Below are 24,142 nucleotides of genomic sequence, written 5' to 3'. Positions count from 1 at the left end.
ATCGCTGCATACGGGAGGTCACAGATGCCCTTTACAGTAGAACAAGGGACTATATTTCCTTTGCCATCACCAGAGAGAAGCAGGAGGAATGTGCACGTGGCTTTGCCAGGATAACGGAATTCCCCATGGTGCAGGGTGGGATTGACTGCACCCACGTGGCTTTGCGGGCACCGCATAACAATCCTTCCATAACCACAAAGGCTACCACTCACTTAATGTGCAGTTGGTGTGCGACCAAAGACAGTAAATCTTCAATGTCAATGCCCGCTATTCTGGCAGCAGCCACCATTGCCTTCATCCTGCGCCAGATGAAGGGATTCGCAAAATTTCATATGTCCCCCCCCCCCCCGAAGATTAATTGGAGTTATTAAAGAAATCTTGGAGTGACTGTGTTTTAAAAATCCAGGGCCTCTCAAAATGGCTGCGGTCAGACACATGGCCAAAGGGCCTGCGGCATCCATATGGATTTTCTGATAGCTTCACAGACTGCATGTTTAATTTGAACAATGCAGTGAGGCAAGCTCAGTTGTATTCACGCCCTGAGGCAGGTTATCAATTGTTTGCCTACACAATCTAAGTTCGGGCGGAGATAGTCCCAGTTGCTTGAGGAACATTCAGAACAATTGAGGAACATTCAGAACAATTAAGGACATTCAGAAAACAATGGAAAGGCAGTTGTGGTACTGATCGGTGCCATCAACGTAAATGGGCCAAAATCAAGGTCCTCTTGTCTTACGTTTTCGAGCCCAAATCGGACAATGGAACGGACTGATGAGGTGCGATAATGACCCATTGCCGAGAGGATATAACTGGGGTGGCCCAGCACCTCTCTCTCTCTCTCTTTGCCTCGGCCCAGTGTCCTGTTTGTCTGCTAGCAACCAAGAAGGAAAACCATCTAGAAAGCATCGCAAGCACATTTCGACGGCAGCAGCGGGGCACAAGGGCCAGGCCTTTTCATCTGTTTCACCGGTGAGCATTATCTTTCTGGCCATCACAAGACAACCTAGCTAGGTGTAAGGGTGGGAGTTAAAGGGGTATTACAAAATTGTGATTTTAGAATTTTTCCCTCGTTGTGTCCGTTTCTTCTCCCGTTAAGTGTAAAACTGTATTGCATCCATAGCGATTTCTTTTATCTTCTGTATAATACTGTTTTTCTTGTAGTGTTAGCTTTTCTAATTAATAAACATTGGTTTTCCTTGCAACAATCCACTGGTCTGTTCGTTTGTCCTTGTTACCACTCGATAAGTCCTGAGCTCAGAATCAGGAAGGGGAAAGCGATTCGCAACCGCACAGCAGGCAGGGCAGCTCAGGAAAACATAACTGGCTGACCTACAATAAGCCCCTGGAACAAAACCCCCTACAGAAATGGCGAGCCAGGTAGGAGGTCAGGCGAAAGTGTGTAACAAGGCAGACAGTGGTGTGGAGGAGGAATCCGCAATGGAGGAAAGGTTGTCTACCTATGTGTGCGGCAAGTTAAATATCGCGAAAAAGTGGGTGAGCGATATGTTAAAAGCCGAGCGTCCCCTAGAGGCAGCCGCCCAGTGGACGGCTAGTAAAGAGCGCCGCAAGGGCATTGAAAAAGCGGTATGGCTTATGTGTAATAAAAAACAGGTTCTGATACTGGACCAAGCAGTGGCCAGTAAGGAAACTAAAATAAGGCATTTGTCCCGGGAGCTGCAGGAAAAGGTTGCAGCGGAAGGGAAGGTACTAGTGGCCCTGGAGGCTGTAAGCCAGGAGAGGGCAGCGATGGTCCGGGACCATCGGGGGAAGGTAGAGCACATGGAAAGCCAGGCCACTGAAGTGCAGCGTGAGCACCAGGCCAGGGTAGAAAGGCTGGAAGGCAAGATAGCTGAGCTGGAGGGGAGCGCTAGGTTCAGGGCAGAACATGTAGAATATCAGGCAAGAGAATCCAGGGAGGAAGAGAGGAGATTAAAGACGGAGATTGGCCGCCTCACAGGGGAACTGAAGGCACAGGAGGAAAAAGTAGGCGAGGTAAAGGCAGCATATAAGCTGGCCTGCGCCCAGGGGTTTGAAGACGCAGATCATGGCCCCTGCAGGCAAGAAATAGAAAGCTTGAGCATGGCTTTAGCGAGGGCGAAGGGCATGGTATGCCTCATTAGCCCGAAGGCAGGCCAGTCGGATTTTACCGGCAACCCAAGCAGGGAAGTCCCACAGGCAGCTCCCAGAATGACACTGGTTAGGGAACCAGAGGTTTCACGGCCACCACCCATAGCCCCGAGTTATCAGGAGGTCTGGCAGCAAGGTGGGGTGAAGGATGAAGCATTAGGGGAGACCCAGCAAGCCCTGGTAGAGAGACCGGGACCGGGACCAGTGTACCCCCTCCGACAACGGAGGTATGGCCTGCCCGCCGTTAGCGAGGACCTAGGGGCCATGCAGAACCAGTTTGTAGTGCCGCATGGCACCCAACAGCTCAGGGCCATGGTTAGCCATATCCCTAAGCTTACAGTGAAGGGAGACCCCTCTCTACACTTCCGTGAGATAGAGCAGGTAGCGTGTGATGCGCTATCAATTACTCATAAAAGACGGAGAGTTAGGAGAGTAACTAAAGGCTTTTATTAGCAAAGAACAGAGCATGTCTCTCGTGGTTGACTGGGTTCCAAGAAGGCAGGGGGCTGCCGAGCGGTCACCTTTATACCTGGGCCTGTGGGTGGAGCCGGGGCGGAGCCAGCAGAGACATGCTGAGGCATGCATAGCTACAACAGTGTGCAACAACAACAACAACAATAACAGTGGTTTACCACATTCACCCCTTGTTTAAAATTGAGTCCGGCGGGGTGAAGTGTACTAAAGGTTCGTGTAAGTAAGTCTATCAGGTGGCCTTGTATGCCGTCCTGATCGTCGTGGTGGCGGCGGTGATGGTGCAGCATCCAACGTTGAATCAGGTGTCTCATTGAGTGGTTGGGTGGTCAATGACGGGTCCTGAGGCTGCGGCATGTGGTCTAGCGGGGTTGGGTTGTGGGTAGTGGTGGATGGCAATGGTAGTGTTTCAGGGACAACCGAAGGTGCGAGATCTCGTGTGGAGGCTGTGTCCTCCCGCACATCCGGGTACGCTACGTAAGCGTACTGGGGGTAGGCGTGGGTAGTGGTGGGTGGCGAAGGAGGTGTTTCGGGGGCACCCGAAGGTGCGAGGTCTCGTATGGAGACTGTGTCCTCCCGCCCGTCCGGGTACACCACGTAAGCATACTGAGGCTTGGCATGGAGGAGGCTCACTCTCTCGACCAGGGGGTCCGTCTTATGGGACCTCACGTGCTTCCGCAGTAGGACGGGTCCTGGAGAAGTCAGCCATGTCGGTAACGAGATCCCCGATGTGGACTTCCTGGGGAAGGAGAACATTCTCTCATGAGGGGTGGCATTGGTGGCTGTACAGAGCAGTGGCCGAATGGAATGGAGCGCCGCAGGGAGGACCTCCTGCCAGCGAGAGGTCGGAAGGCCCTTAGATTTCAAGTTTAAAAGGGCAGCTTTCCAGACCGTCGCATTCTCCCTTTCCACCTGGCCATTCCCCCGGGGGTTGTAGCTGGTGGTCCTGCTTGTAGCAATACTTCTCGCGAGCAGGTACTGATGAAGTTCGTCGCTCATAAAGGATGAGCCCCTGTCGCTATGAATATAGCTAGGGAAACCGAACAAGGCGAAGAGGTCATTCAGACATTTAATGACCGTGGTACTGGTCATGTCTGAGCGAGGGATGGCAAACGGGAAACGGGAGTACTCGTCAATTATGTTGAGGAAGTACACATTGCGGTCAGAGGAGGGGAGGGGCCCTTTAAAATCGACGCTCAGCCATTCAAAGGGGCGCGTGGCTTTGATCAGGCTTGCTCTGTCTGGCCTATAAAAATGCGGTTTGCACTCAGCACAGATTTGGCAGTTCCTGGTTATGGTCCTGACCTCCTCGATGGAGTAGAGCAGGTTGCGGGATTTGATGAAGTGAAAAAACCTGGTGACTCCCGGGTGGCAGAGGTCATTGTGGAGGGTCTTCAGTCTATCAACCTGCGCGTTGGCGCATGTACCACGTGATAGGGCATCTGGGGGCTCATTGAGTTTCCCGGGCCGGTACAAGATATCGTAATTGTAGGTGGAGAGTTCGATTCTCCACCTCAAGATCTTGTCATTCTTGATTTTGCCCCTCTGCTTATTATTAAACATAAAAGCTACTGAACGCTGGTCAGCGAGCAGGGTAAATCGTTTTCCGGCCAGGTAATGCCTCCAATGTCGCACAGCTTCCACAATGGCCTGGGCCTCCTTTTCGACAGAGGAGTGTCGAATCTCGGGGCCCTGGAGGGTCCTTGAGAAAAAGGCCACGGGTCTCCCCGCCTGGTTAAGGGTTGCAGCTAGGGCAAAGTCGGATGCGTCGCTCTCCACTTGGAACGTGATGGACTCATCCACTGCGTGCATCGTGGCCCTCGCAATATCTCTTTTTATGAGAGTGAAGGCTGCACAGGCCTCTGCTGCCAGGGGGAAGGAGGTGGACTTGATGAGGGGTCTGGCTTTGTCCGCATAGTTGGGCACCCACTGAGCATAGTACGAGAAAAACCCTAGGCATCTCTTCAGTGCTTTTTGGCAGTGGGGGAGGGGGAGCTCCATAAGGGGGCGCATCCTGTCGGGGTCGGGGCCGATGACTCCGTTCTCCACTACACAGCCAAGAATGGCGAGGCGCTTGGTACGAAACATACATTTGTCCTTGTTGTATGTTAGGTTCAGCCGCTGGGCCGTACGGAGGAATTTCTCTAGGTTAACATCATGGTCCTGCTGGTCGCTGCCGCAGATGGTGACGTTGTCTAGATAGGGGAAAGTGGCCTGGAGCGCGTTCTGGTCAACCATCCGGTCCATCTCCCATTGGAAGACTGAAACCCCATTGGTGACGCCGAAGGGAACTCTGAGGAAGTGGTAGAGACGACCGTCAGCTTCAAAAGCTGTGTACTGGCGGTCCTCAGCCCTGATGGGGAGCTGGTGGTATGCCGACTTTAGATCAATCGTTGAGAACACCCGGTATTGTGCTATCTGATTGACCATGTCAGATATGCGGGGGAGTGGGTATGCATCTAGCTGGGTGTAGCGATTGATCGTCTGGCTGTAGTCAATAACTAGGCGCTGTTTTTCGCCAGTCTTCACTACCACCACTTGTGCTCGCCATGGGCTGGTGCTGCTTTCAATAATCCCTTCCTTCAGGAGTCTCGCTACCTCGGATTTAATGAAGCTCCTATCCCCGGCACTGTAACGCCTGCTTTTGGTAGCGATGGGCTTACAGTCGCGGGTGAGGTTAGGAGGGGGGGGGGACTTTAAGGGTGGAGAGGCTGTAAATGGTGCGCGGCGGGCGATTTAAAAGCTGCTGGCTGCAGACTGTGAGTGGGGGGAGGGGTCCGTCGTATGCTAATGTGACACTCTTAAGGTGGCACTGAAATTCCAACCCCAGTAGAACGGCAGCGCAGAGATGGGGCAGGACCAGGAGTTTAAAATTTTTGTATTCTGTGCCCCTTACTGAAAGGGTCACTACACAGTAGCCACCGACGCCCGCTGACTGGGCTTTGGAAGCCAAAGAGATCCGATGGCGCGTCCGCAGGACCGGGAGAGAGTAACTGCGCACCATGTCGGGGTGGATAAAGCTCTCCGTGCTCCCGCTGTCAAAAAGGCAGGTAGTGGCGCGGCCGTTTACCGTAATGTCCATCATGGACCTGGACAGTTGATGAGGGAGAGATTGGTCCAGCGTCACGGAGGCCAGCGTATGGTCAAGCGAGTCGATGTGGTCGTCAGATGAGGCGGTGGTTGAGTCCGGGTCCCCCGTGGTTGAAGTTGGAGACGTCCAAGATGGCGGACAAAATGGCGGCGCCCATGATCCCGATCCCCAAGCGGCTGGGGGAGCCCAAGGTGGCGGACAAGATGGCTGCCCCCACGGTTCACACGCGGCGCTGCTGGCGTTAGCGGTTTTACCTTTGCAGGCGCTTTCTTCCCGCAGCCGGAGCAGGTAGCGTTTCTCGCCGGGCAGCGTGCTCTGGGGCGTTTTGCCTGGCCACAAAAATAACATTTCTGTGCCTTGGACATCGCAGCAGCAGTTGAAGGTGGCGGTCCCATGACCCAAGGTTGTGGCGTCCACGTTGCGGAGCGGTTAGGGGAGAAGGCGTCCATATTCCTGTGGGCCGCGTCGAGCGAGAGTGCGAGGGACACTGCCTTTCTCAGGTCCATTTCTCCCTTTTCCAACAGTCTCTGCCGGGAGTAGTCGGACCTTAGACCCGCAACGAAAGCATCTCGGATCAGTCCCTCCGTGTGTGCTGCGGCTGATACTTCTTTGTAATCGCAGCCTCGGCCGAGTATCCGTAGTGCCCGTAGGAAGGCCTCCACCGATTCCCCGGGCTGCTGTCTGCGGGATCTTAAGAGGTGCCTGGCATAGACCGTATTTACCGGGCGTGCGTATTGCCCTTTTAGCAGATCGATAGCCGCCGCGTAGGTCGTCGCGTCCTGGATTATTGTATAAACTTGGTGGCTCACCTTTGAGGCCAGGATTTCCAACTTGTTTTCGTCCTGGGTCACAGTTGAGGCTTGCAGGTAGGCCTTGAAGCAACGCAGCCAATGCGCGAATTTGGTAGCCGAACCCGCTTCTTGGGGGTCTAGGTCCAGGCATGTTGGTCTGAGGGCTCGCAGCAGCTCCTGCTGCTCAGCGTTTGGTGCAGCAGCCTGCTGCTCAGCGTTTGTTGTCGACATTTTGTTTTTGCTAATAAAATTGATGCGCTATCGATTACTCATAAAAGTCGGAGAGTTAGGAGAGTAACTAAAGGCTTTTATTAGCAAAGAACAGAGCATGTCTCTCGTGGTTGACTGGGTTCCAAGAAGGCAGGGGGCTGCCGAGCGGTCACCTTTATACCTGGGCCTGTGGGTGGAGCCAGGGGCGGAGCCAGCAGAGACATGCTGAGGCATGCATAGGTACAACAGTGTGCAACAACAACAACAACAATAACAGTGGTTTACCACAGCGTGCGTTAATGACTGTGATGAAGCAGAACAAACAAAAATGCTGCTGTTTTCTCTGGGTAGTGACCTCCTCCAAACCTTATCAGATGAGTGCAAAAAGGGGCAGAAGGATTACGAGGAGTTAAGGGATGAGATATTGGAGGCCATGGGACTAAATGACGGGAGTCCGTTCGCCCGGGTGGAAAAAACGGTACAGCTCCCCGGGGAGTCCCCACAGGCGTTTGCAGACAGGCTGTGGCCAGTCTACCGGAGCGCATGCCCGGGAATGCCAGTGCGGGCATTCCTGAACAGAGATCAATTGGCCCATTGGCTCCGCTGTCTCACGACAAACTGCCTGCCCCAAATTCGAACTCAAGCTTCGGCCTGGTTTGACCCCCAAGGCCCCCAGACCACCGAAGAAATGGTGATCCGCCAGCTCACAGTAGCGTTTAGAAATATCAGGGGTATCGAGACGCCCCAACCCAAGGGGAAAGTCCACGAGGTTAAACCAGGGGCCCAGCATAAAAGGGAATGGCACCAGGAAGGGAATCGTCCCGCCCAGGCTAAGTTAAACTGCTATGGGTGCGGGAAGGACGGCCACTGGCGCAAAGATTGTAAAAACCCCTGGAAGGACACCAAGGGAAAGAATCCCCCCGCCCCAGCCCAAAAGGCAGCGACGGGGGAGGCAGAGACAGGAATTACCCCCGCTGCCATGGAGTCATTTTTTGAGGCCATGCGATCTTTTATGGCCAGCCAGGGAAAAATAGCAGCCACTACCGGTGTGGTAGCTCCCTCAACCCCCTCTGACGAAGCCCCGCAATGACTAGAGCCCACACAGCCTGTCTACCTGTGTGCTCTCCGGTATGATGGATGGAAGAGACCGCTCATGCAGATGGAGGTAGAGAAGGTTAAAGGGACTTATTTGCTGGATATGGGGGCATCATGCACCATGATCCATGCAGCTTACCCCACCACCTCACCTCTGTCTAGCGGAGTTCCATACGTTCTATCGGGGTTCACCGGTAAGGAACAGGCGGGAGCATTCTCCAAGCCGCTCTCAATCCACCTGGGCCCACTCCAAACCAAGTGGACGTGTGTCCTGGCGAGGTGGGAAGTGGAGGGAGGAAAGGGGATCCTCGGGGCTGACTTCATCGTGGGCCACGGGATCCTCGTGGATCTCCGAAATCATTGCCTTTGGGGAGCCGACACGGGTGAGGAGAATGGCGTGGTAGTTATCCCTGGAAAAGAAGGGAAGGGAATCCTGTGTACTGTGAAGCCGAAAGGAGGTCACAACCTCGGGCTCATGGTGGAGGGTGTCCCAGAGGAATTTAAAGCATTCATGCAGGCTCACCTAGCTGCGTTCGCCACACACAAACACGACTGCGGGAGGGCCACTGGGTTTGAGGTCACGGTAGACGGGGACCCCATGGCCCGGCCACAGAAGCAGTATAACTTTCCTAGAGAAGCAGAGCCCGATATGGAGATGGCCATACCCTCGTTGGTGCAGCAGGGAGTGTTGAGGCCCATAGCCACCCATGTTAATTCTCCGCTTTGGCCGGTCAAGAAACCGGACAATTCATGGAGAGCAACGGTGGACTATCGGGTGCTCAACAGCAATATCCCCGCGTGTGCCCCCACGGTGGCAGCAGTCGCCGACCTCATCGGAAGCATTCCAGCATCCGCGACTACGTTCACGGTGCTGGATATTTCAAATGGGTTTTGGTCGATCCCCTTAAGGAGGGAAGACCAGTATAAGTTCGCCTTTACTTTTAAAGGGCAACAGTATACTTGGAACTGCTTGCCGCAAGGTTTTCATAACAGCCCCAGCATCTTTCACCAGTGCATGGCGAGTAGTTTAAAGGAATTTAGCCAGCCCACCCAATTGGTGCAGTATGTAGATGACCTGCTCTTGTTTGCCGACTCAGTCGGAGAGCATGGCCCGCTACTGGCCGAATTGCTGGAGCTGCTCCAGAGTAAAGGGTTTAAGGTCAACCCAAAGAAGGCGCAGATCGGCCAGCGGGAAGTTAAATTCCTGGGCCTGACCGTCCGCGCAGGAGAACGAGCCATAGACAGGGCTAGGAGGGAAGCGGTCCAAGAGCTACCAGCCCCCAGTACTGTGAGGGGTGTGAGGCCGTTCTTAGGGCTAACCGGGTACTGCAGGGATTTTATTGAGGATTATGCAGCCACGGCAGCCCCTCTGCTCCGACTCCTACACAAGGGAATGGAGTGGTCTTGGGATGAGGGGTGCCAGGCAGCATTTGTCCAGCTCAAGAGGGACCTGCAGACCGCACCAGCCCTGGGAGCGATAGATGGAGGGAGAGAGTTCTTTCTGGAGGTAGCGGCCAGCGGGGATAATCTCAGTGCTGTGCTGCTCCAGGAGCGGCACGGCAGGCTAAGACCCGTGGTCTACTCCTCCAGAGCACTCACTGATGTGGAAAGGAGCTACTCAATTTGCGAGCGGCACCTTTTGGCCACGTATTGAGCCGTGAAAAGATCCTTGATCTTCACAGGCACCTCTCCTATCACCCTCCTCACGCATCACACGCCCACCCAGATGCTTCTGGACGGGAGGATTAAAGATGGGACAGTCAGCAGTGCCCGCATTGTGCGCTGGACCCTCCTCCTTTCCCAGATGGATCTGAGGGTGAGGGGCCTTTGCGAGCCGAAGCTCGCAGCTAACATGGTATATCCCGGAACAGCCCATCAGTGTTCCATAGAAGGGGTATGGGAGGTGAACATTGGTCTACGGGCCGGGATACATCCCACAGGCCGTGAGATCTATGTAGACGGTTCCAGCATGGTATCCGCTGGTGAACGTCTCACGGGATGTGGAGTCTATGACCCATCGGCTACCATTGCCTTGGCAATCAAGCTCCCCAGCACCATGAGCGCCCAGCAGGCTGAACTGTCCGCAGTGGTGTACGTGGTTACCCACCCCAAAATCTTTCTCACCCCATACACGATTTGCTCGGACAGTATGTTCACTTGCAACTCGTGCACGGAATACCTGGCCATCTGGTCCCGTCGCGGATATAACTCCGCCGACGGGAGGCCCTTAACAGTAAAACCCCTGCTGGAGAAAATCCTGGCAGTCATGGGGGAGGAAGGCGAGGTCTTCATCCACAAAGTGAAGGCCCACTCCTCCACAGAACCCCGCAGCCAGGGCAACCAGCAAGCCGACACGCTGGCCAAGGAGGGGGCCCGCACCGGCATTTTCTGGGACCCCTATGGGTCCAGGCCCGTGGCGGCAGTTAGAGGCAGGGGTGGGACCAAGAGGAACTTAGGAGTAGTGTTAGCCCCGGATCTTAAAACGGTCCAAGCCCAGGACCCTGTCCTGAAAACCGTCACTAGCGCAGTGAGCGAGGGTAGGAGGATAGAAGGCCCTTACGGCGTGGCAGCCCTCTCCATAAGAGAAGGCATGCTGTTCAAGGAAGGACAGTGGGTAGTACCCCAGCAGCACCGGAGGGAGTTCCTTCAACTGGCCCATGAAAGGCCGGGAGCAGGACACCCCGGGCCTGAGGCCACCTGGCAGCGGGTGGAACAGGCGGGATGGTGGCCAGGACTCCGGGAAGATGTCCGCGAGTTCTGCGCTAGCTGTCTTGTGTGCGCTGCAAATAACCCTAACTCCCACAGAAGGAAGGTGCCCATGGGACACGTTAGGAGGGTAGAGGGACCATGGCAGTCAATCCAGATCGACTACATCGGGCCCCTGCCCACCGCCCAGGGAGGCTACAAATACTGCCTCGTCCTGGTGGACGTGTTTTCCAAGTGGGTCAAGGCCTTCCCCTGTAGAAAAACCACAGCATTAGGGACTGCAACGATCTTGGTACTGGAGGTGTTCTCGCGGTGGGGGCTACCCCAGTTTGTGGAGTCTGACCAGGGAAGCCACTTCACCGGCCGGGTCATGCAGAATACCCTTATGCTGCTCGGTATTCAGGGGAAGTGGCACGTAGCCCACAATCCACAGTCCTCAGGGATTGTGGAACACATGAACCGCACCGTCAAAGAAAGGCTGAGGAAGTAGACAGTGCACTCGCCCCAAAAATGGGCAGAGGTCCTGCCTCTAGTCCTCATGGGGATCCGGGCCAGTCAGTCAAAGAGTACGGGGTATTCCCCGCACGAGCTCATGACCGGTAGGGTCATGAGAACCCCCACGCATGTCCTAGCCCCAGTTCTTACTGAAGGGCAGCTTCGGGAGGTAAACCAGGATAAATTCGCCCGAACACTCCTCGAGCGCCTGAAGCAGATTTACGAACAGGCAGCAGGTAGTATGGGGAAGCAGCATCGGAATAACCGATTGCTGCTCGAGCCTAACAAAAGTCATCAGTGGGAGATAGGGGACCAGGTAATGGTGAGGAACTATGCCTGAGTAGGGAGTTTGGAGCCACTGTACATGGGACCCTATAGCATAGTAGATAAAGCCAGCCCCATGGTTTACGCCGTAAAATTGCCCCGGCGGACGAAATGGTTTCATATAAACCAATGTAAGCTGTTTAGACCGGAGGCGAAAAAGCAGGCAGCTGGGATCCAACCCGAGGTTAGAAATCCTCAGCTCCCAGCAGGTCCCAGCTCACAGGCAGCACATGCAGGCGCAGTCGCGTGTGTCAGGGGAGGAGTCACCCAGGCCCCCGTCCAAACCACTCCCCCTCTCTTCTGGGACTCAGATGGGGAGGAGGAGGAGCCCGAGGCAGGTAGCCCCGCCCCCGACCCAGGTTTTGAACCTGGAGAGGAAAACTCCCAGCCACCGGCAGCAGGCAGCGAGGGGTTGCTTGTCCCCAGCTCAGACCTGGGAAGGGAGGAGCCACAGGGGAAAAGCCCCCAGCCAGCGAGGACTGTGACCCACAGCAAGGGTCCGCTCACCAGGGTAGCCCCACCAATAGCACTTCCTAGGAGGTCCCCTCGGATACCCCAGCCTAGGAAGACATGGTCGCCGGCTCCCCAGTTTAAAGGGGCTACCTCCCGTGTTAAAGTTAAGTCGAAAGACAAAGGTCCTCAGCCAGCAGTCGCGGGCTGTGAGGGACCGGAAGTAAAGGTCAGTACAGCCATGCCGCAGGGAGCAGCCTGCAGCAGTCCTGACAGAATTTGAGCTGGCCGCTTGGAGACGGGCGGTGGATGTATATAACTTTAGCAGTTAAGTTTGTAGTTTTAAGTTAGGATGTTTAGGTTAATTATAAGGTGTGGAACCGTAGTGTCATTTTAAGATGGAACCGTTCCAGTGTTGTCTACGTGAGCCAAGGTCGAGGGACCCGCTCACACTTCACCCGAGCCAGGAAGCCTACAGGGAGCCCGGCTAGATGTTCTTTATCTTTTACAGGGAATTAAAAGGGAATGTTCGGAGGTGTGATCCTGCTCACCCTGTCTGGGCTGAGCCTCGCGAGAAGGGGTGACACCGAGGACCACCACATCTTCGGATGCTCCGGAAAAACGGCACCCCTAGCCCACGATGGGAGTGGCCTACGCGAGGCAGATGAAATCGCCTTGTACACTCACGAGTGGAGCTGGCCCGGATGGCTGGGGTCAAATTCGAGCCAGTACTCGAGCCAGACCAGTTTTTCATATGGGGAGACCTCCCTCCAGTGCCCGAGGATACGAATTGTCACCCCAAGGATTAGCGTCACCGTGGGAAAAGGAATATGTTTGTCATGTAAAGGCAACGTTCCCCTGGATAGGTGGTGGTGGCTTAGAAAATTAAGTAAGGATATGGGGAACCCCAGGGTAGAGTGGGAGAGGTTAGGGAATAACACCCACAGGACCATCACAGGGACCCAGGGAGGGTTAAGTGTGTGCTGGGACAAATGGTGGGAACCGGATCAGGGGATCTATGTCTGTATGTGGGGTTCAGAGAAGGTCTGCCCCACAGGCATTTCCATCATTTTCCGCAGCCAGTGGCAAGATAACGGGAGGGGGATGGATTGGGAATCGCGCCTGGATGCATGCGCGATCCCATACTCCCCAATCTCGGTTAATGCCACTGAATTAGTGACCCGTCCCCGACAGCCCCTGCCCAAGGCCCCGACGTCACAGACTGTAGCAGAGGGATGCCCCACCACCACCAAGGGACCAGGGAACGGCCTGGTGCTGATACCCACAGACCAGGTGCTGTATCAAGGGGTGCATTACGCGGTGGCCTCGGTGATTTTAAATCTCACAGAGGTGCACTTGCCCGCGTGGTGCCCTGCAGAGACGGCCAAACTATATCAAGCCCTGTTAAAAGAAACGTTTCAAATGTTTTATGAATTCGATTTTTCGGAGGTCGATAAGACCAAATTATATACGCATAGCCGCGAGGCTGGGGACTGGGTGGGGAGACAAAAGAGGGGTAGTGTTAATGATGTGTTAACGGGTTTTAATACGGGGTCTTCGGTCATTAATAGTTTAGATGACATTGAACTGCAGTCGCAGATCAACGGTTTAAAGGCCCAGTTAAAGAAGGTTTTGACTGATGAGAATAAGGTGGTGGGTTCGGAACTTCACGAAGACCAGGCCATGACTCTCCATTTAAAGGAGATCATAGCGGAGCTGGAGAAGCATGCAAAGACGGTGAACGCGCTCATTAGGGAGGATCGGAATGCGTCAGACCAGGCGGCGCAAAATGAGGTGTGCGTTTTGTACGGGGCATGGTTGCTAGGCGAGGGCCGCAATAATCTGGAGGATCTAAAACAAGGTTTGGTCCTGTCCTGGATCAGCAACAAGCACCTCGCAGCCATCCACCCTCTTGAGAACACATTAAGTCCATGCCAGCTCCGCCTAGCTTCTGAGGCCTACCCAGTCCCAGTGGACTGTGGGTGTTCCAACCACACCATCATAGGGATAGTTGTAAGGATGCCAGTCATGGGCGGGACGTCCCGACCTGCGCCGGTATACAGGGTGGAGAACATTGGAGTCATTCAGGGGGGTGCACACATTCGTTTTACAGCGGTCCCGCCCTACGTCATAAAGTGGGAGCATGCTATGATGGGTACTGACCTCTCGGGGTGCCGTAGCCGGGGATCACACATAATCCTGTGCCCCAGCACTTGAACGCCTATTCAAATCCACAGTGCGGGTTCAGAGCTGCTGACGCGAAGCCTATAAACTGCACCATGGAAGCCATGGCACAAGGCCATGTCCCCACCCAAGGTGGCGTATATAGGAGGTGGGACATACTGCGTCACCACAGCAGCGTCCCACTACCAGCACGGTCAGCACAGCTGGTGCGCGGTGACTGACAGCAGTTTCTGCTTTAGACCCGAGGCAGAAGTTCAAATGGCACAGTCACGAATTGTCCCCATCCCTGAACCATCCACTGTTCACCTCACTGTGAAAGAAAATTTCACCAACCTTCAAAAGTATGTAGCCCACTTCGGCTACCAGATCCCCCCTCTCCCAGAACACCTCGTTAAACTATTAAAAGCAGTAGTGGTTTCCCAAAAACACTTTTACACGCTGGAACAGAAGTCTGTCCAGATAGGGGCCGATATTCTCAGTATTACGACCCCACCCTGGTGGGACATCTTTGAGAATATAGAGGTCCCCTCCTGGATTTGTCCAGCATCGCACATACTAGTAATCTGTCAGCTCGGGATCGTCCTCTACCTGGTTTGCGTCCAGTGTAGGAAAAGGAGTCCCGAGGTGGTAGTTAGAACACAAAGGGTATGGAAGGACCAGTATGCTCGGGTAGACGGAAAACCCGTGTGAGTCCTGTGATGCATCACTTGCGAGTGATGGCAGCCTGTTTCATTATTTTAATAAAGAATGCATAGTATGTGAAATACTGTTTCATCCCAAGTGGTGCAGGGGTATTTGGACCCCTCCGTGCTGGGATTGTTGTAATTCAACCTTGTTTTCTATCTGAATGCCTGCCGTACACTGGGGCTCTCTCCAAGTAAGGGAATGTATGTGTCGAGGGATTGGGGATAGGTAATAAAGGGAAGGGTTGTTTGCGGCGGTCAGAAATTTTGCTCACCTTGAATGGACACTTCAAGCAAGTTTAAGTATCCACAGGGGGGACTGAAGGGATTCGCAAAATTTCATATGTTCCCCCCCCCCCCGAGGATTAATTGGAGTTATTAAAGAAACCTTGGAGTGACTGTGTTTTAAAAATCCAGGGCCTCTCAAAATGGCTGCGGTCAGACACATGGCCAAAGGACCTGCGGCATCCATATGGATTTTCTGATAGCTTCACAGACTGCATGTTTAATTTGAACAGTGCAGTGAGGCAAGCTCAGTTGTATTCACGCCCTGAGGCAGGTTATCAATTCGATAGCAAAATACTGCAGATGTTGGAAATCCGAAATAACAACAGAAAATGCTGGAAAAACTCAGCAGGTCAGGCAACATCCGTGGAGAGAAATTTGAGTTTCTCTCCACGGATGTTGCCTGACCTGCTGAGTTTTTCCAGCATTTTCTGTTGTTATTTGCAGGTTATCAATTGTTTGCCTACACAATCTAAGTTCGGGCGGAGATAGTCCCAGTTGCTTGAGGAACATTCAGAACAATTGAGGAACATTCAGAACAATTGAGGAACATTCAGAACAATTAAGGGCATTCAGAAAACAATGGAAAGGCAGTTGTGGTACTGATCGGTGCCATCAACGTAAATGGGCCAAAATCAAGGTCCTCTTGTCTTACGTTTTCGAGCCCAAATCGGACAATGGAACGGACTGATGAGGCGCGATAATGACCCATTGCCGAGAGGATATAACTGGGGCGACCCAGCACCTCTCTCTCTCTCTCTTCGCCTCGGCCCAGTGTCCTGTTTGCCTGCTAGCAACCAAGAAGGAAAACCATCTAGAAAGCATCGCAAGCACATTTCGACGGCAGCAGCGGGACACAAGGGCCAGGCCTTTTCATCTGTTTCACCGGTGAGCATTATCTTTCTGGCCATCACAAGACAACCTAGCTAGGTGTAAGGGTGGGAGTTAAAGGGGTATTACAAAATTGTGATTTTAGAATTTTTCCCTCGTTGTGTCCGTTTCTTCTCCCGTTAAGTGTAAAACTGTATTGCATCCATAGCGATTTCTTTTATCTTCTGTATAATACTGTTTTTCTTGTAGTGTTAGCTTTTCTAATTAATAAACATTGGTTTTCCTTGCACCAATCCACTGGTCTGTTCGTTTGTCCTTGTTACCACTCGATAAGTCCTGAGCTCAGAATCAGGAAGGGGAAAGCGATTCACAACCGCACAGTGGGCAGGGCAGCGCAGGAAAACATAACTGGCTGACCTACAATAAGCCCCTGGAACAAAACCCCCTACACAGACCATGTCAAGCTCGCGGCTGGCTGGTCAGAGACAAGGGCTATCCGCTCTCCACCTGGCTCAAGACTCCCCTCCGCAAACCCAACACTCCTGCCTAGCACTCATATAATGAGACCCACGCCGCCACCAGGAACATCATTGAGCAGACTATTGGGTTGCTCAAGCAATGGTTCCGCTGCCTTGACCGCTCGGGAGGAGCCCTCAGTACTCGGCTGAGCGGGTGTCCCATTTCGTGGTGGTCTGCTGCAAGCTCCACAACTTGGCCATCATGAGGGCCTAGCCTTTGCCACCAGAGATTGCGGGGCCACCTCAGGAGGAGGAAGAGGCAGAGGAGGAGGAGGAAGAGGGGGAGGAGGACAAGGAGGAAGAGGAAGATGAGGAGGAGAGGGGGAGGAACAGGAGCGAGGCAGGAGGCAGCCATTCAATCAGTCTTTCGCAAGGGTGGTCCACGACCGCCACATCAGACTGCAGTTCCAATAAATTAAACCCCAGATCCCCATTGCTCACCACATCCCCATCATTCCATCCCTGTCGCAGGCCATATCACAGCACAAAGTTGAAATGAGAGACACCACAAAATAATCCAAACTGAATTAATAAATTTATCAATTATCAGTGAACACATATTTACAGCAACATTATTACCTATTCGCCCTTGTGCAATCCTTTAGTGCCTGTCGTTACAGTGCCTTTGCCTACTCTAGTGCTTCTATTAAGTGCTGGCCCAGCGGCTGCAGCACAGCTGGTTGAAAGCTGCTGAGTGTCCGTGCGGGAGACTTCAGATGGCCTTGCAGGACGCCCTGGACAAGCTCTGAGCCTGGAAGGCCCAGCTGTAGACTGCACCACCTCAGCATGGGCGGCAGCAGTCTGGGCTGGCTGGATGACAGGTAGCGACAAGGGCAATGACAGGGTGGCAGTGGTGGTAGCAGGAATGCTGTCCTCCTGAGAGAGGACAGCAGACCCCTGCTCCACTGACCCACTACCACTCCCCCAGGGCAGCACCTCAACATTCCTAGCAATCTGTTGCAGCACAGAGTGCTGGTCTGCTGTGACACCGTGAAAACCCCGGTCGATGGTGGTAGACCCAGCCACGATGGCAGCAGTCAGAGCTTACGTTGCATCAAGCTGAGACTGAATGAGAGTAGTCTGAAATTGAATGGCACCAAGCATAGACTGCATTACAGCACTAAGACATTGTGTCGCTTCTGCCTGTGCAGCAATGGAAGCTGCCAGATCGCCCATCACACGCAACACCAGTTCTGAGTCGCCACGGTCTCTCTGGGAGTCCACCATCCTCTGCAGAGTGGAAATGATGGGCTCCATGGTGTGCACAGAGCTTTGTGCAATGTTGGAAGTGGACTTCTCCACGCTCCTTACCATTGCCGAGAGGCTCTCAGGCACCCTTGCCATTGCACCTATCATCTCTGTGTGCATGCCCATCACACTTCTTCTAAAGGCCTCCCCATTGAGATCCCCATCTGAGTCCTGTGCAGCAGAACTCGCGCACACACTCGACCTCCGGGGAGCTGGCTCCTGAGCTACCCTTTCCCCCTGGCCTTGCTGCAGCCTGCTTGTCCCCAGTGCATCACCCTGTGCAGATCCTGCTACTATACTAGGCTCCAAAGAATGCGTAGTGCCAGTATCTGAGCTGGTGCCTGTGGGTGAGACATGCAGTGACGCAGTGTGTTCTTCCTCCTCCTCTTCTCCCGCCTCACTCTCTACGGTGCCCTCAGGGACAGGCTGCTCAGGAGCTTGCTCATTATCTGAAAGCATAAAGGCACAAGAGTCAGGTTAAAGTGAGGGGAGGGGGCAAGAAGGGAGAAATTAATGCATACAGCATGATTAGCTGGAAAGTGCGAAAGGCTTGTGGGGTGAGGGGGAAGTGGGATGTGAGAAGAAGGAGTAGGGATGAACATACCGTTGTTTCCCAAAGGGGGTCAACGTCACCGGTGGCCACGGCGCCCACCAGCTGGTGCCCAAAAATGTGCAGCACTCGAGTCTCCAGCTCAGACAGTGGTTGGGTGTCGGCTTGTCCCCCGCTTGTGAACTCCTGCTCCCTCCTGTTGTGAGCCACCTTGGCTTGCAAGAGAAAGGAAAGTGTGTAAGTGAGTGTGGAGCAATGTGTTTGGGTGATGTGCCTGCCATAGTTGAATAGCTGCCATTGTGTGCATGGTGTGAGATGTGGGTGTGAGTGCTGGTAGGTGGAGATTGTTGGTGGGTGAGTGCTGGGGGTGTGGTGCTTTGGGCAGTGTATGCAGACCGACATTCAGATAGTGATATGTAGCATTTGTTAAAGCATTGACTCACCCTGACCACCTGAGTGAGGTCGTTAAATTTCTTCCTGCATTGTGTGTGGGTCCTGGGGACCACAGTGCTGCCCAAGACGTGCTGGGCTACCTCGCTCCAAATGGTGCGGAAGACTTGCAGCGAGGGCCTCCTGCCACTTGTTGGGTAGAGCACCGCCCTCCGTCTCTCCACTGCGAACACCAACACCTCCAATGCATGGTCGCAGAATCTGCAGGCTCTCTCCCTGGGGCGTGGATCTGCCATCATTATGGCTGCTTGAGTTGTCTGGCTCCTTCTCCTTGACCTGCTGCTGCTGGCTGAGATGGCTGCACAGCCAGCAATGCTGAGAATGAGGTTCTGCAGCATCAACGAATCTCCCCTTTAAGAACTGGAAGAGTGTGACAAAATTATTTGTGATTATACTGCACCTGATATTGGTCAGTGCTTCGCGTTTAACGCCACTGAACTAGGCCGTTACCGCTTGATTTAGCACTCGAATCCTTTCTTTGTGCAATGAGACTGCATTTTGCGTGCAGTCTGAAGCATTAGCGCTTGGCGCTAATTCTTGAACTTTTCAGAAATTACTGCCCATTCCTGGGCTATAATGAATTTCTCCCCCTAGGAGTCCATGTGCTTTTTTAAATTAGCTTTTATCAATTGTGTACCTGAGCCCCAAAGCTCTAGACCACTTAAGTTCTGCTCCTTTCCTTCTTTTAAAGTTTTACCATTTAGAGTAAATATGCTTTTCCTATTCTTCCTCCCAAAATGTATCACCTTGTAGGAATTGTCGTATTCCTAACAAATAATGGAGGTCGAACTCAGGAGATCAATCAAACAGGTCTTTAATGTAGGTGTTGTGTCTCAAGGGGTTTTATACCCTTACCTATATAACAATTAAGAAGGACTCCGGGGAGGAGAGTTTAGTTAACGGCCATTTTATTTACAATGTGCTTCTTCACTCAATGCACTACATTTCCCATAGTGCATTGCAAATCACCACTACGGTATCCCATGTGGGACAATTCTAACACACATTCAAAATACACAACATATTTCCTCCCCCTTAAAATAGAATTTCCACAAAACAGAATAACTGAAAATGACTATAACTTTGGAAGAGAGGGTGGACTGCCTTTACATTCCGCTAACCCTGGGGATTATTCTGCCCCATGCACACAGGTTAGCACTAACTGTAACTAAGGTGCTCTGGAGGCTGCCTTTCTCTTTGGGGGTAACGCGTAGTCTCAGGAGCAGGCTCTGGCTGGCTCTCCCGTGACCCTGCAAGCGTGGCTTCCTCCCTCGATGGCACAAGAGTGGATGGTGCCACCGTCACAGGGTCAGACGACCAGTCCCTGCTGGAGCCCCCAGCAGGTCCTTGATCCTCTGTTTCTTGGGTTACCTGTGGCGACTGTCTTGGCAGTAACTGGTCTACATGCCGTCTCCATGTTTTGTCATCTCCGGTGCGGACTCGGTATGAAATGGGGCCTGTCTTTTGAATGACCATAGCCGGGACCCACCGCTCTGGGGTGGTGCAGTTACGCGCGAGGACTTTGACCCCCACCACAAAGTGTTGTTCTTTGGACCTCTGAGCTCGTCTGCTGACTTGATCCTGCTGATTGGCGTGCACCACTGCTTCTGTGGACGTTGGCCTCGGCAGGTCAAGGCGTGTCCATAGCTGCCTTCCCATGAGTAGGTAAGCAGGAGATGCTCCAGTCGTAGCATGAGGCGTGTTTCGGTAATTCAGCAAGAAAGCATTCAGGCGCTGCTTTGGAGGAGCATCACTTCTTGCCGCTTTCAACACGCGTTTCAGCGTTCTGACAAATCTCTCCGCCAATCCATTCGTGGATGGATGATAAGGAGCGGAGAACATGTGCTGGATTCCATTGCTCTTGAGGAACTCCTCCATCTCCTGGGATGTGAACTGTGTTCCATTGTCGGTTACGATCTGCTCCGGCAGACCAAATCGCCCGAACATCTCTCTCAGAGTCTCGATGGTTTTCTCCGTAGTGGTAGTGGACATTACTGCAACCTCCGGCCATTTGGAATGGGAGTGCACCGCGACCAGGAACATCGCTCCTTCCACTGGTCCCACGAAGTCCAGATGGATCCGTTGCCACGGTGTCGCTGGCCATTCCCATGGATGCAGTGGCGCTGCTCTTGGCGTATCCCTGGTTGTCTCGCATGATGGGCATGATCTCGCTTCAACTTCAATTTCATGATCCAGACCGGGCCACCAGAAGTAGCTTCGTGCCAGCTCCTTCATCCGGACAATACCACAATATCCTGAGTGCAGCTCGTTGAGGACATGTTTCCGCAGCTTTGGTGGTATGATCACTCGCATGCCCCAAAGGATGCATCCTGATGTGACAGACAACTCCTTCCCTCTTGACAGGTAAGGTAGGAGCTCAGGTGGTGCGTCTGACACCCGTGATTTGTCTCCTCGCATCACCCGATCCAGCACCTTGGATAGCATAGGGTCCACTCTGGTCTCTTTCTTGACCTGCCGGGCTGTGACAGGGGCATTGCTCACCATGTCAAAGTAGAAAATCTTCTGCTCACAGCCTTCAGAGGGCACAGGCAGCGGAAGTCTTGACAATCCGTCCGCATTGCCATGTGCTGCTGACCTCCGGTATTTGATGTTTTAATTGTGAGCGCTTAACATCAGCGCCCAGCGCTGCATCCTGCACGCTGCCAGGGAGGGTATTCCTGTGTGTGGACCAAAGATCGATGTCAGAGGATGATGATCTGTCAGCAAGGTGAATTTCCTTCCGAACAAGTAGTGATGGAACTTTTTGATTCCAAAGATGATGCCCAAAGCCTCTTTTTTGATCTATTTTCGGCTATTTCACCTCCGCCTTGCTCAGGGACCTTGACGTGAATGCAATCGGCTTCTCTTCGCCTGAGGGAAAGATGTGGGACACGACCGTGCCGACGCCATAAGGCGACGCGTCACAGGCCAGCTGAATCTGCAATGACGGGTCAAAGTGCGTCAACACTCTGGGGTCAGTCAAAGCTGCTTTGGCTTTCTTGAATGCAGCTTCGCACTCCTTCGTCCACGCCCAGGCCTTGCCCTGACACAGCAACTCATGTAATGGCTTCAACAGTGATGCCAGCTGTGGAATAAACTTTCCGTAATAGTTCAGGAGACCTAAGAATGACCGCAGCTGGCCGACATTTGTAGGTGTAGGAGCGTCGGCAATGGCTTTCACTTTCGACGGTGCTGTGTGTAGGCAGCCCGCGTCGATGACATGGCCTAGGTACTCCGCTGATGGCTTGAAAAATTCGCATTTCTCCTTGCGAACGCGTAAGCCATATTCTTCAAGTCTTCCCAGTGTCTTCGTCAGGTTCTGCAGATGCTCGTTGTCGTCCTTTCCTGTGACAAGGATATCGTCGAGATAACATTGTACCCCTGGAATGCCGCTTAAGATCTGGTCCATAGCCCGCTGAAACAATGCTGGTGCTGACGTTATACCAAAGGGTAGGCGGCAGTACCTGTAGAGGCCCTTGTGGGTGGTGATGGTGAGGTACTTCTGTGAGTCCTCTTCTACATGCATCTGCAAGTAGGCTTGGCATAGATCAATCTTGCTAAACTTCTGACCACCTGCTAGACCCGCAAAAAGATCTTCAATGATGGGGAGGGGGTACTGTTCAGCTGAGAGCACAGGATTCACTGTTACTTTGAAATCTCCACATAAGCGAACCGCGCCGTCACTCTTCATCACTGGTACCACGGGCGTGGCCCACTCACTGTGCGAAACCGGCACCAGGAGCCCTATCTTGACCAGATGCTCCAGGTCAGCCTCCACCTTTGGTCTGAGGGTGTAGGGAACGTTCCTGGCCTTCAGGAATCGTGGCTGGCTGTCAGGCTTCACGTTGACTTTGACCGTAATCCCCTTCATACTCCCCAATTCTCCATCAAAGACAGCCACATGCTTTGTCAACACTGCTGCTAGCCCCGCCTCTTCGACTGACACCGCATTCACTTTTTTCCAATCCAGATGAATTTTCTCCAACCATGGCCTGCCCATCAGGGATGGATAGTCACCCTTGACCACGTAAACTGGCAGCATCACAATTTGTCCATTAAGCTCCACCTTGACCTCCGTCTTACCCAGCATTGGGACTGTTTCCCCAGTGTAGGTCTTTAAGATGAGCTTGGCCGGCGTCAGTGATAGGTGGTTCAGTTTTTCTTTGAATAGCTTCTCTGAAATCAAGGAGACAGCGGCCCCCGTATCCAGCTCCATTTTGACCGGTATTCCCTCTAGTAGTGGAGTGACTCCATAGCCTGATGAGCCTCCATTCACTGTTAACACATGGAGATTCAGCTCCCCATCAGAGTCTGTGTCACTGTCTTCCTGTTCTTGTTTCACCATGTGTAGGTTTTTCTTTTTAGAACGCCAGTTGGATGTGTTTCCTTGTTTGTTTTTGTGTGACTCTGTGTAGGATTGTCTGCTTTGCCCTTTACACACACATTCAATGTGTCCTTTCTTTTCACATCTCCGACAGGTCAGGTCTTTACACCAGCAGTCAGATGGCTGATGACCTGACCTTCCACATCTGTAACACTCTCTGGCGCCCCTTGCATGCTTATCTGGTGTAGCTGCTATCCTGTGCACTCTTGTTGCAGCCCCCAACAGCTGTGCATCTTTAGCTGCTAACTCCATAGACACAGCGAGCTCCACTGCTGATTTAAGCGTCAGTTTGTCAGTCGTGAGCAAGCGCTTCTGTGTTGCTTCACATCTTAATCCACACACAAACCTATCACGGACAGTGTCATTTAGAGTTTCACCAAACTCACAATGCTCAGTTAGCTTCTTTAGCACTGCAACATATTCGGCTATGGACTCACCCTCCCCTTGGTTTCGTTTGTGAAACCTGAACCTCTCGGCAATCAGCAGCGGCTTGGGTGCGAAATGTGTTTCCAAAACTTCCACAATCTGATCATATGTCTTAGCGCCGGGCTTATCCGGGTGCATCAAACTCCGTAACAAGCCAAATGTTTTTGCTCCGATCACACTGAGGAACGTCGCCACTTTCACATCATCTTTAATGCCATTTGCAGTCATGAAAAATCCGAAACGCTCTGCATAAGCACTCCATTGCTCCGCCGTTTCATCAAATGGCCCATACGCTCCGGTTAGCATAGCCATTTTGTTATTTTTTTTTTTATCTTTACAGTCCTTTTCCTCCACTTTTTAAAAAATTTTACAGTCCTTTTCCTCCACTTCGTTTCACTGTATCATTACTCTCCCCCTTCTTATTTGTGTAACACACGAACCGCCACCTTTACGAGGCGATTGCATCAGCACTAAACTGCGGGCGCGCCATTAAGAAAAGACAGGAACTTCATACTTTAAACATCACCGATTCCAGTACAAAGTGATGCGCAAGTCTGTCGTCCTCGTCGCCAGTTTTGTTGTGTCTCAAGGGGTTTTATACCCTTACCTATATAACAATTAAGAAGGACTCCGGGGTGGAGAGTTTAGTTAACGGCCATTTTATTTACAATGTGCTTCTTCACTCAATGCACTACATTTCCCATAGTGCATTGCAAATCACCACTACGGTATCCCATGTGGGGCAATTCTAATACACATTCAAAATACACAACAGTAGGATTAGATAAATTCCCAAAAACAACAAAGATCGATGCAGGAGAGC

This window comes from Somniosus microcephalus, chromosome 2 (genome assembly GCF_052327205.1).
Source record: "Somniosus microcephalus isolate GS21.2 chromosome 2, FLI_Smic_1.0, whole genome shotgun sequence".
In the NCBI taxonomy this organism is placed as follows: Eukaryota; Metazoa; Chordata; class Chondrichthyes; order Squaliformes; family Somniosidae; genus Somniosus; species Somniosus microcephalus.
Note: the sequence above shows the minus strand (reverse complement) of the source record.